We start from the raw sequence: 14114 nt of genomic DNA on the forward strand, positions 1-14114 counted from the left end.
CCTCCTTAAGTTTTCATTTTTAACACTTTACTTCATTTATAATTCTATTCGTTCGAAATTGCTTACTACCAAGAGCGAAGACAATGAAGCAGCTAGACTACTTGGCACTTGAAATTGAGCAAGCAAAACTTCAAATGACTAGGTACGATTATTCAACTGACGATGAATTCTGGGAGCTTCACTTGAAAATGGCAGCAAAAGTCAAATGAATTAGAAGGGATATGCTGACAGTAAATGGCCATAAATTTCATTTTCATCTTATATTATTCGATTGAAAATGAAATTTTACCGCACTGGTGATTGCATAGCCTTTCTATATGAGAAAGGTAAAAACAATCTTCATTTGCAAAAACTCATCGAGAGCTATGCACATTTCAACCACCCATCGTAGAGTTCCAACCTTACATCAATTGGCTACTTCCTTCTCTTACGTTTCAAAGTATGACTCGGTGGGCAACGCTTTAAATATTACAAAGAACTTAAGAATGCCGTTGAAAGCTGGTTAAATTTGCAGGCGGTGAGCTTCTATGCAAAAAGGTCAAGGAAGCTGGTGCAGCGGATCGAATTCACTTGGAAGTGAACGGAAATTATAAAGAAAAGTACAGTAGATTTTTAGGTAACTAAATGTGCTAATAAAATGCCCTTACTCTCCGAATGTCAGAAAAGATATACATTGGAAGCATATATCCACAATACACGGGATTCGGTGAGCACCATAGGAACGAAAAGACTCCTTTATTTACACAGCCATATGTGGTTGAGCTCGTATATCTCCTTCATCGTCGCCATCGAGACGCCACCTCAATCGACTTATTTCCTTCCGAACCATCCACCGCCACTCCGGTTTCAACCGAACAAAAACCATTAACAACAACAATAACCCTTCAAACTATAACAATAATCCTCCAATAGTCAGCCTTCAACTTTTTTTCATTTGCACACACAATCACCCACTCCGTACAGTCCGGGAAGCTAGGGGGGTTTGGGCACACAGCGGCCGCAGAGTGAAAAGTAATCAATTAGACCGGACGGAGTCATTAGCGAGCAAATCAAATTAGAGAACACTCCCACCCGGGCTGCCTTGCTCTGCGGAATTCAAGTTGAATTCAATATCTTCTCGGGACTGTTGAGAACCGCCATACACTCGGTATTGATTTGACTAAGTGGCAGTTTGTCATTATTTGACTTTTAACACGACTTTAATGAGTTTCTGTTCTTTCTTGCGTTGAAGTGCATGTGGAAATGTTAGATGAATGCATTCTCACGCTTTTTCCGTGACCAACAGACGCAGGACGCGACGAGAAGAAGGCATCATCGAACAACTCAACAAATAGCGGGTTTTTTGTTGGATAAGATTATCCTCGATACCAATATGCAGAAGAATGCAAGATTGTTTATTTCGCATTACGTAGGGAAGTAATGATAGAAGAAAACATCACGCAAAACACTACAGAACAATAAACATCAGAGTCGCTATATGTGGAAACGTGTGCAGTTGGTTTGCATACTTCTCGGGCATCATTGCTGTTGGCAATTTACTACGTGAGTCCGAGGATGCTGTGGGGCAAATCAAATCGGGCGTACATGCTTTATGGGGTGTATAAAGACATGGAACAAAACGGACCAAAGATGCCAACGATACTCGCCAGGGATGTTTACAATTGTTCAGTTTCCGAGGGGCGTATATGAGAATTTGCGACGAACGCGTGACGAAGACGGATGCAAGATTTTACTCTCTTTTCAAGTAATCGCTAAAACATTATCAAGTTTAACACCCAAACAGAATGCTGTGTCACTGATGGTGCGTTATATGTGTTCTGGAAATTATGACGGGCTTTGTAAAAAAAACTTTTTAGCTAAACCGGAAAAATGCATCAGTAAACGTACACTGAAAACAATTTAAAAGACTCTGTCAATAAAATAGTAAACGAAGAAAAACAATATGAAACTCAAACATAAATCTAGTAAACTAGTAGACAGAACGAGCGAAAAATAGTAATACGAGTGTTAATGCACAATTGGACTATATTGGACACTACAACAAAAAGTAAAAAACAAATAATACTATAAGCTAAACGGATATATTTGTTATTAAAAGGCTTTAATCATAGGAAGCTGAAATATAACCTACAGAGATTAAAGTTATACATAGTGTTTCTACTGGCTGTTTAACCGGAACTAACAATCAAACTAGTTAAACAGATTGCAACGCTGCGTTAGCAACGTAATATTCTGTTTGAGCCTTTAGGTAAACCAGGAAGCTGCATATAGTGCACCGACTGTGCCGTGCTAGGAGGCAATTCGTTCTAGCGTCAGGTGTGCATTAGATTGATCCGCTAGTGGTTGGTTTGCCAGGAGGAAGGCATCCCAACGGAATCGATTTACTGCAGCCAGCCACGGGCATCATTGCCGACGTCGTGCTGTCGTACAACGGCTGTGTGGCTTTACAGCAGTATGCTTTCGTGGTTGAATAGGCTCTTGTGAGAGATTGAGTGTGCTAGAAATAACGGACACTTCATTTTTCAATAGAATCGTTTTCATTATTTCCCGTTCGTTCGATCGGTTTGATGTTAGCGTCGGAGTGACGCCGCGACGGTTGGCAAAAATATCCGGAAGATCTAAGTAATATCGTTTCAGGCGAAATTGTAACATAAAATTGAATGTTTAAAAATCATAGCACAACATTCCGTTTACATTTGAGCAATTTCAGAAATTAACAACAGAAAAGATGGCAAAATCAGAATCAATTTGTTCCAATTTGGATTAAACTTTGCACACACCTTCAGTTGACTCAAGATTGGTTTTTAAAAAAGGAATTCCGGAACCGGGACACTGTTTGCAGCCATTAAATAGCCAGGTCTACAAGCTGCTTCGTGAATTTCGTACTTTTTTGTGTCGTCAACTATATGAAGATTAGACATTTTTATCTTTCATTGTCCTGGAAGTGAATTAGCATAAAATTCATTCTCATTCAATAGGATAATTAGACATTCATTTGAATTAAAGTTCGACCGGTTGAGTTACGGTTAGTTTGGTTATAAGGCATGCATGCTAGGTGAATTTACTAGCTAGTTTTAAGGAATTTATTCCATTTATCCACTAAACATAAACTCAATGAAAAAAATATTTCAATCTGAATATTGATTATAGGTAACAATTCACAGTTAAAATTAAGTGAAATGAATGCAGGTCTTTATGACGAAATTCGCGTCAGAAAAGAAGCAATTACTTAAATAAGCTTGTTGTTTTTGTTATGAACATCACATCAAAAAAGGTTAGTTTTGCTGTAGAAGCGCGAATTCAAAATACGAAAAATAAAACCGTTCAAACAGTGGTCTGGTTTTGAACATCTACAGCTCTGCCGATTTAAACAATATTTTCGATATCATTACACCTATTGCTTGGAAATATTGTTACGCATCAATTCGAGTCGATAAGACTGTATGTTTTAAATAAGTGGAGGTCGAAGCAAACAATGTCTAGTTTTTGCTACTTTCCAAGCCCCCTAACTTCACCTAACAGCGACGACAGTTTCATATACATGATATTATTTTCAGATTTTCAGAGGAAAAATTTTCAATGTGTGTGCAGTCACGTACCCAGAAAACAGATATATAATTATTTAGAAGGTCTCAGACATATGTTACAGAAATAGTAAGACAGTAAACGTAAAGAAATGTAATACAAAAACAGTTCCAGTGGAAAAGTTTAAAGTGTCTGTTAAAAACACCCCTAAAAGGCACACCGAGAATTAGGTGCATAAGCAATCTTCAGTAACATTATTTTTTATCTTTGGGCCCCTCCCGAAACGAAATCCTGGGTACGGGCCTGTGTGTGTGTGTGTTCGCATTTGATAAAGGCCCCTTCACAAAACAAGAATCAGTATCAAACCGAATTGCGCGCTATGTGGTTTGAAACGCCGTAGATAAGGTGGCTATGCACATCCATAAGTGGATTTGTTTTGTGCGCCGTTCGCTTCGCACGAGACATTTCCGTCGAAATTCTGCTGTTTCTTCGCATTCGAGGAAAACGTAGGACGAGTGCTGCATGATCGTGATCAGCGCCTTTCATCGCCAACACTAACAAACCAAACGGTCCTTTTCATGGCATTTAAAATCCTCGAAGAATTACTGTATGTATGTATGTATGTATGTATGTGTGAAGCCACCATCAGTTCAAGGCATTACCAGTGTATGCGGGTAGACTTACAGTAGATCCTAATCTGATTATTAGATAACTTTCATATAACTGCTGTTAAAAAGGCCAAAATGGGTTTTGAGGACCCGGCGCATTCCAGCAAGAGCATCTGGCCATATAATAAAGAATTTCGCTATACCAGGAACTTGTGTGCATATACAAATGAATTTATATGGAATACATGCTCAAATATACAAAACAAATTTGTCAAAGTCCGTTCTTTTCGCCATCAACTAAAAACGTGAACAAAATTGAGATTTTATTTCATCATCACTTTGAACGACGGGATAACATGCCTATTACTCATCACGCTATAATACCGAAACGAAAGTCGGATCTGAATAGAATTTAGCAACCACTTACCGAACTATAGAAACTTGAATTTAAATGTAAGTTTATGTAAAACAGCTCTGCTGTTTCCGAAAAATGGAGACTGGTTAAAACTGAGGTGAGTTTATTTGGTCATCAACTAACAAGATCGATGAATTAAAGATATTGTTGAGCCAATTTTATGGAATTCGTTTTTCTTAACATGATTACTTTTCAAAAAGCTCTTTTAACTAGAATCGGTTTTTTGTATCAAATTGATACAAATCCCAATTTCAATTTAAATTTTAAGAAAAATAGTAATTATTTCGCATTGCGTTTTTGGCTCATGCTCTATTTTCACAAATCAATGCAAATAACTTAGCTTTACGCAGTGGCGATATCGTAACCAATGAGGTACAACCGAGGTGCGATTATTGCTAGTTAAAAAAAATGAAAATAACTTTTCGACAGAATTCTTTGACGTCACCACATCAATAGCAATGTGAGATATAGAGTTTATGTCTTCGATAGAGTTATTGGATTTGAGTTTAACTAAAACATTGTCGAAGACACCAATAATCTCAAAGTCAGCTGGTGAAGCCGGAAAATAAAACTTTTCGATTTTTTCCATACAACCTTGTCCCAGGCTATTGCAATTGCAATTTGAAAGAAGTTAATCCATACGAGGAGAAGGAGTAGCAAGAGTCTCCAGCCGGAGAAACTTTGGTGAAATTGATCGATTTTGAAGATTATTTAAACTTTCTGATGATTACAGGTAATACTCTTATCTAGTATATGTACCTAACAAGGGAAGAGAGAGGTAGAAGGTCGAATTGATGTGATTTTCCATGAAACGAACATATGACGATCACATATAATTCTATTTGAAAATATGCTGCATTCTTCTGTATTTAATACATTTAGTTCATTTACAGACCTCAGAGTTTATCCCCCTGTATCAAATCCTACCTAAATAGAAAGTGAAATAAAAATTGTACCAGTTTGATAAAAATCTTATCCTGCTGTTTTTGGTGCGAATTCAGTTCGTTGCGATGGTATGTATCAAATAAATACAAATGCACTTTTGTTACAATGTTACAATGAACGAATGTAGGTTAAATTTGAAAATTTTACGCAAATCATCATATAATTACGGTTCCAAAACTCGAATCTAAATGAAATTCAGGCATTCTCAATGGAGTTTGTAAAAAACATTTTAGCCTTTTCCGAAAAAAGCGGGTAATTTTTTTTAAAATATCACCCTGTAATTCAGGAACCGGATATCCAATTCAAATAAAACTCTGGCATTTTGTATGTGACCAGATGACATTTCATTCGAATAAGTTTGTGAAAATTGGCCCAACTATCTTCGAGAAAATTGAGTGACATACGACACAGTCGCCCTTATTCTGAATAACGTTGTATCGTTTTTTCGCTCGTATTTCATTCGTATTCCCAATAACGCTAGCAAAATCAAAGGTAGCTATGATTCGATCGAACCACATTCGATCGAAAAATCAATACGTCGTTATTCAGAATAAGGGCGAGTACCTTCCGGGCTTCCGTTTAAAAATCTGGTTTTACAGTGGTTGTATAGCCTTTCTTAATGAGAACGGCAAAAGGGTACTCGATATGACTGTACAAGCTTATATGGACTGCGTGAAGGTACTGAGAGGTAATACCGCAAAATGATAGTTTACAGGTGCTAATTAATAGCAGCTAAATGTTTAACCAATTGTCACAACCTCTAACATGAGGGTTACTATAATGGAAAAACATTAGAACAAGTTTTAGTCTCGTTACAGAACATGTGATCGCCGTCAGACATTTTTATACTATTCTGTTAGGTTTCATTTCAACAACGAAAACAAAATGCGAAACACTATCACAAAACAAATATGTTTACATCGGAATCGAGCAAATTATGTTATAAGTAAAAATATTACCAAAAAAGCCATTTTATTTCCCTTTTTCTAAACAATGGCATCCTGAGAGACGAGTGATTGGAACAACATGGTATAAATGATTATAATACCAAACAACTTGATTACATTCTGTTTCGAAGGTCTCTCTAGACCCTCCTCCTGAGGGTCTAGGGTATGGAGAATCTTCCGCATCAGTACTCGTACGAATTCGCCAGCTTCGTCTGAATCTGGACATAGCGTGTTGAAAATGTTGAAGTAGACTCTAGTTCAGTCACGAGTAGGAACAACTGTAATGTATCGCTACTACTACTACTACTACAACCGGTGCACAGGTCGTTACAAAGAACCGATAGTACGGTCGTACGTTGCCGGAGGTCGTCGTTTGTCGGTTTTATCACGGCCGCCTAAATTGGTCCAATAAAATATGATTGAAACTTGTTTGTTTCACCTTCACCTTCGTTGGTGAGTTTCGTTATGTACGCCGAATAGACAGAAATGAGGTCCCGGTCTCGTGACTGGATCATGTGAAACATAAAATTCGTGAATTCGTATTATATACCGCCTTATTATTGTATCAATAGCAATTGTTATCATTTCATTTTAAGTGCCAAATAAATCCAAATAACATATAATTTACAGCCCAGTAGCTTCTATCCCTACACTTTAAACACTTTAAATCGGTACATATCATCGTCTAGGAACCATAACCGCTGACGAAAAGTGACACGTTCGTTGGTTTGATTAATTAGTCTGGATATTTCTGTGACAGATTTAATCACCCTCTGGTCTCGAGCGTCTATCTTTACCCTTTGCTGCTTGGGTTGAAAGGAATTTGTAGACTTTTAATGGTGCAATTTGCCAACCAAAATTGTTTCTCTGGAAGGGTTTCAAAGATTGCTGATAGCTTTGGAAAATTCGTTCACCATTTATTCATTTTCTACATGTATTGAATATGATTGAAAAATCATGTTAAATGTTTCTTCACTCATTGCATATTGCTTAACAGATTATCATCTACTGCCCATACTTGCATATCAGTCCCATATGGAAAATCGGCATATCGAGAAAAAGACGATTAAAATTTTATTTTCAATTTTTTTGATTTATTGTGCTACCTAATGCTAAATTGTGGTATTATTACATGAAATATCGGTAATACACCTTTGCTATTCCAATATTGCAACAAATGAAATTATTGAAATTTGCACTGAATGGGACTGATATGCGGGTACTTGCATATGGGACAGACATAAGTTGATATTTTTTTCACATTTTACAGAATAAACCCTCAACTTTTATTCAAATTTCTGAGAGTATATTGAGGATGGATTGCATTCCTCAAGCTAACTCAATATTGGCGAAAATCGATATGGGACTGATATGCGAGTATGGGCAGTCTATGGGAACATGAAAAATCTCGGACTGCTCAAAATACGAACGTTTCTTTTCTGGAAGCACTCTCGGGCGATCGCCTTAGATGCTTTTTCTATATACGTATATTTATTTACTCTCACATTCACCTCAACATCGGATGGTGGTGACTATTAGCGATCATTATCTGCAGCGAGCAGCACTTAAAAATTGTAATTATCTCAAGAAGCTTTTCGCCACAATTAATCACACACACATTCCAACGCGGAAACACAATGGACTCAGTTCTCTAACCACAGGGACAAAATTTATTCAATGGTATTTCTGACCACGAATAAAGCAACGGTCGAGTATTGCAATTATAATTTGCCTTCCTGCCCTTTGTGCATTTATGGAATAAGTTAAAGTTACAATTATTCAACCTGATTCGACCATTTTGTCCGACTGTGCAACACCGAAGGTTTATGACCTAATATTATGCCAATTTGTTGTATTCTTTGGTTATAATTTTCAACCACACAACAGACGGTGAAAATTGGCGGAAGAAACGGTGGTCGAAAATGTGCAAAAAACTGCGCACTCTAAGTATTCGCAGACCGGAGCACGAACAAACATTCGCTTGAGTAATGTTCATTTTGTTGCCATTTTTTCCTTATTCAATTGTTTCCCTTAGTCCCAGGGTTTGTTACTTAATCCTCCTCTTCAACATTCATTTTTCTACTCTGTTTTCACAGCGAACATTGCAAATTTGAAATTGCTCTCCTTCACTCGAATTTACGGGACGCTGTTTATGCTTCTTGCCGATAATTCCCAACGACTTTTTCAACGTTCGCACTTTTTTCCTCCCAGTCCAACGTGCCAACGGCAAAATTATGCGCCAACTGGTTAACCGATGCAAAACCGGTAACACGATGATGATGTCATAAGCCACCGCAACGGTTGAACGCTCGTTTCACAGTTTAGTGCCAGAATTGGAAATTCTTGAATCGTTGGCTGCCGTGTGGCCTCACCGCACGAAGAAGTCGTACGTCGTTGTGATAAGTAAAATTATTTTCGTTAAAGCAAATTTAAACCACCTTCCTGCCACCATTCCAACGCCTTGTCCACAATCGTCAGTGAATAAAACGTAAATACCAAACAAAAAACCTTTAATGCAATCTTGAATCAGTTCTGTGTGGGTACGGGTGATCGAAAAATGGTAAATCCGTCGAACTGTTCAAATCATAAAACTTTGAGCTTGAACGACCCGAAAAAACGAGTCAATATTAATCAGTGCTAAGTTCTCCCGCCACTCATTGCATTGATGATGAGGCTAGGAGTTTGGTTTGGTTGTGCTGTGGTTTTCGGTTAGCTTCGAAAAGCCGCACCCGTTCTCAATCGCGACATGCGAATGGTGGGCGAAGGCACGCGGTTACCGTTTAAGGATGCTGAATTTTTACGATTTGTTTTCTTTTGCACTGGAGTTTTTTTTGGCATCCGGTTAGTACTGAAAATGCGAACATCATAAGTTGAATTTGCTTGTCAGAATTTCAAGAACACAAATACTGTCCTTTAGGTAGACGAAAAAACATCGATCATATATAAACTAGTTTCTAGCAGACCACATTGTACTCGAATGTGAAATTTTCTCGGAGTCTAGGTCGGTGATTCAGAACATAAAACACTGAAGCCAAGCGAGTAGTCATGTGATCGAGTCCTGATATGAAAGGATTCGAAGTGTTAGGATTGTAGTACTAGTCATATAAATGTCCTGACCACTACGTAAGTTGTTATTTATGTCTTTAGGCACTAAGTGTTGCCCGGTGGATTTGACGTTTCCATAATAAAGTTTGATATTTTTAACAATTATCATCTTCAGAACATTTTGTCATTTGAGCGCTATTTGTTTTGTTTACAGTGATTTGTAAATTTTACCTCTGCAAAAAAAATGGAATTGTATCGTGAACATTTTCGTACAATTATTTATTTCGATTTTCGTCGTGAATTAACGAGACAAGAGTGCTTCCATCCACATAGTTCGACTTTTGGCAGTATAGCACCATCCTATGCGACTGTAAAAAACTGGTATAACGAATTCAATCGTGATCGTAGTTCACTTATCGACGAATTCAAAATCTGTGGTCGTCCAAAATCAGTCGATGCTGTAAAAAATCTGATAATGTAAGATCGTCATGTAACGTACCGTGAAATGGAGGCAGCCTTGGGCATTCGTGTCGAAAGCTTATATGTTATTTTGCATGAACACTTAACCGTGAATAAAATTTTTATCACGGTGGATCCCACATAATTTGAAAATCGCTCAAAAAAGACTGTCGATTGGTACAAATAAATGCTGAAAAAATCAATCGTTATCCTTAAAATTTGGTGTATAACATGTACACAGGTGACGGAAGATGGATTTACTCATGTGCGACCGAAACTAAACAGCAATCGACTGTTTGGGTGCTCTAAGAAGAATCATATCCAACAAAAGCTGTTCGCACCCGAAGCTTCGGTAAAAACGGACATATCGCATACCGTTGCTTCAGAGTATCGTAAGACCGTCAATTCTAATTGGTATATCACTATTTGTTTGCCAGAAGTTTTTCGTGGAATAAGAAAAACAAACGCAAGACGCAAAATCATTTTTCATTAAGATAATTCAAGCTTTCACACCTCGGCTTATACAACCGAATATTTGAGCACCCAAAAAACGTCGAATTGATGGGCTACCCGCCGTATAGTCCTGACTTGGTACCAGACGACTTCTATTTGTTTCCCTCCGTGAAGAATAAACTGCTTGGAGAGTGATTCAATACTCGTGAAGAAGCTGTTGAAGCTTTCCAAAACCATGTTTTGGGGATACCTCAAGAAGAGTGGAATAAATGTACATTTCGAATATCGTATGAGTATGTCTGAATTCATTATTTCATCTAAACACTGTTTTTATCAAGCGATTTGCTATTATAAATTCCATTAAATAAAAAACATTTATTTTGTACATGATCTTATATAGACCCTGTCAGCTTGGTGCGAAATTAATCTTGAGTTCAACAACACCGTCGCACGGCATAACATTCAACATATCATGTCAAAAAATGGAAATGTGAGAGCTGGATATCTTGTTAATATGATGTCTTTGTCTTATAGCTTTGGTTGAACTCATGGAAGTGGAAGGACTAAAACAATTTAAAATTTATTTTCATGCTCTAGTTTGGAATCAGCTACATAATTCATCTCATAAACAATGCATATGCTTAGGCCCTCATAAAAAATAAGGCTAAAGTAAGAATAATATGCTTTTTTGCCATATATAATGTATATAGGGCATTCCACGCAAAATCAGCCACCCTTTTTTCATCTAACTATTTTTTCTCGAGAAAGAATTCAAAAATATTCGACATGTATTTTTTCATTTCAATATGGTACGTGGAATTTTCGAGATATGATGGAAAAAGGGCCTTTTTCCAACAGAAAAGGGAAGAAGAAATTCGACTCAACGAATTTTTTTGATTTTTAAATTCATTTTTACGCCGCAATCTTAACTGGAACGTTGCTAGCAATAAACTGTCAAAGTTAGTATTTGATCAGTAGCGTGACATGTGTCGACAAGTTAAGCCCGTATTCGAAAGGCTTTTTTTTGTAAACGCGAAACTTGAAAAAATCATATCTCGAAAATTCCACGTACCAGATTGAAATAAAAAAATACGTGTTGAATATTTTTGAGTTCTTCATCGAAAAAAAATAGTCAGATCAAAAAAAAATTTGGATGGCATATATAAATTTACAAAAAATAAAATTAAAAAAATCCACAGTTAGACTTTGACATTAGAATTTTGGTCACAATTAACCATGTTTAACTATACGTTTCTTCATCCGAGGAACTGTTCTTCCAATTGTGCTCAATTGAAAGTTTGGAAGGAAACAACATTTGGAACTGATATGTCCTCGGTCGGTCAGATTTTATTTTAATCTTGCGTCTAGTGCCCTTGAAATAGAAGGAAATATTTGTACAATGTATGCAATCATCGCACTTCTCGAAGTAGAAAAAATCTGTTTTAATCCACCTAGTGGTGTAATGATGCCTTTCTCATATCAATCATGCTATCATATATAATACTGTGGTATTCTTCAAAATCATTTTCTTCGATTCTTAAAAGAATAACCGAAACCGGTTTGTTTGACCGTCTACTGATAAAAACTATCAATTGGAAAACATTTGAGGTCGATTTAGAAATTTTTTTAAGGTTTTTTCTAATTTTCAGTGATGGTATACAATTTTTAACCCACTTTACCCTATATTTCCGGATCCGGAAGTCGGATCCGCAAGAAATTCAGGAATTACGTATGGTAGCACAGGACCTTTCATTTTAACCTAAGTTTGTGAAAATCGGTCGCGCCATCTATGAGAAAAGTTAGAATACATATTTTCTTTTTTTGCAAATTTAACCCATAAATCCCGAACCGGAAGTCGGATCCAAATAATATTCAGGAATTTTTTATGGGACCTCAAGGCTTTTCATTTGAATCTAAGTTTGTAAAAATCGGTTCAGCCATCTCTGAGAAAAGTTAGTGCACTTATTTTCACAATTTTTTGCACATTTTACCCCATAATTCCGGAACCGGAAGTCGGATCCAAATGATATTCAGGAATTTTGTATGGGACCACAAGACCTTTCATTTGAATCTAAGTTTGTGAAAATCGGTTCAGCCATCTCCGAGAAAAGTTACACACACACACACACACAGAGAGAGAGAGAGAGAGAGAGAGAGAGAGAGATTTTACGTACTCGACGAACTGAGTCGAATGGTATATGACACTCGGCCCTCCGGGCCTCGGTTCAAAAGTCGGTTTTCACAGTGATTGCATAACCTTTCTATATGAGAAAGGCAAAAAGGGTTATTAAAGTACATATACAGTTTGTAAATGCTTGATTATAACAACCATGCACAGTGTCCCTGTACAGCGATACTTTGTTCTATCGGGCTGCTGTTTATATCTAGATACTCCCAAGGAACTTATATCCATATGTTAAGATCACTTGAAATCAGCAGTGATCGGTGGTTTTCCCAACCCTAATGATATTACATGTCAATATAAAATACTGCTTATATTTTAACAACGACATTTATTTCATGAATCTCAACATACCGAACTTATTTCAAATAGATCATGACGTGTATCAGTAAGTATATTTTGATTATGTTCGCAAATCAATAACATTGTTCGAGTTGATTCAACTATTTGCAATGTCTAAAACAAACAAAACCGATTTATTTTTCAACTATCAGCATTTTGTTTCAATAACAACACCAGTAATTTCAACTGAAATATTTGTTGAAATTGAAAGGTATGTGTCCTCACTAATTGACAGCATTTTTTTTTCAAACAGTTAAATTAGTTGTTTCAACCATCCTTTTTTCTAATCGAAAAACAAAAATGACAGTTTAGTTAAAACAACAATCGATTAGTTGTACCAAATTTTAACCAATCGAATTCAGAAAATCAACTAATATTCTGGTTAAAATGGGATCGCGGGTGGTTCCGTGAGAGTATATCAACAAAACTAAATTATATTAACTCTAAATTACGATTCACTTTAACGTTGCGTGACAACATTTTTTACATTTCTTAGTTGTATAGTGTCTCAAGATATTAAAAAACACTCTTAAACCTATGAATATATAAAGCATATGGATCATACGAAATTTATCGCTCTTCTCTACGGCAATTTGTTTGTTTTTTTCTACGTGTTTGGGACGGGCCATTTTACCAAAAGCCGTTTAGTCGAAGGACATATCGCCGAAAGCTATTTCACCGATTGGGTTGTTTGGTCGGATGGATGATTTCGCCGAAAGAGTAATTTCACTATGTAGTATTGCATTCGAAGCAAGCGGTCTTTTGAATAATAGTAGCTGTTTTACTACCCGACGTTTCGATTACTGTTTTTGTAATTTATGGCGAAAAATATCGTAATGTTCCTCATGTGAAAATCGTATGTAAAATATGTGACTGTATGAACCAAATGTTTGTATTGAAATAATAGTGTCAGTTGAAGTTTTATTATGCAACAAACCGATCGTGGGCATACGATTTTTAGAGGAGAAACGTTAAACTTTTTTTGATAAGGATCAAAGCCAGTCGGAACGTCAGGTAAAACGGCTGTTCTTACTTGAAAGACTGCTAGAGCCGAATACGTCACATTATAAATTTTAAAACATGAAATTCTAGCGCTTTATCATTTTTTTTTATTTTTATGTCTCCTTGATAGTTGACATCCTGATAACCATACCCAAGATGGCTGCACATTCCATTTTGAAGATCATAAATCA

The 14114-nt window shown here is 36.6% G+C and overlaps 1 protein-coding gene and 1 pseudogene across 2 annotated transcripts in view; one reads left to right on the top strand and one right to left on the bottom strand.

Annotated features, from left to right (window-relative positions):
- The window catches only part of LOC131437736 (protein unzipped), a 168171-nt gene that overhangs the window by 130552 nt on the left and 23505 nt on the right, over positions 1-14114 (bottom strand). The window lies entirely within an intron of this gene.
- LOC131439699 (U4 spliceosomal RNA) lies at positions 4887-5012 on the top strand (annotated as a pseudogene).

Source organism: Malaya genurostris, chromosome 3 (genome assembly GCF_030247185.1).
Source record: "Malaya genurostris strain Urasoe2022 chromosome 3, Malgen_1.1, whole genome shotgun sequence".
In the NCBI taxonomy this organism is placed as follows: domain Eukaryota; kingdom Metazoa; phylum Arthropoda; class Insecta; order Diptera; family Culicidae; genus Malaya; species Malaya genurostris.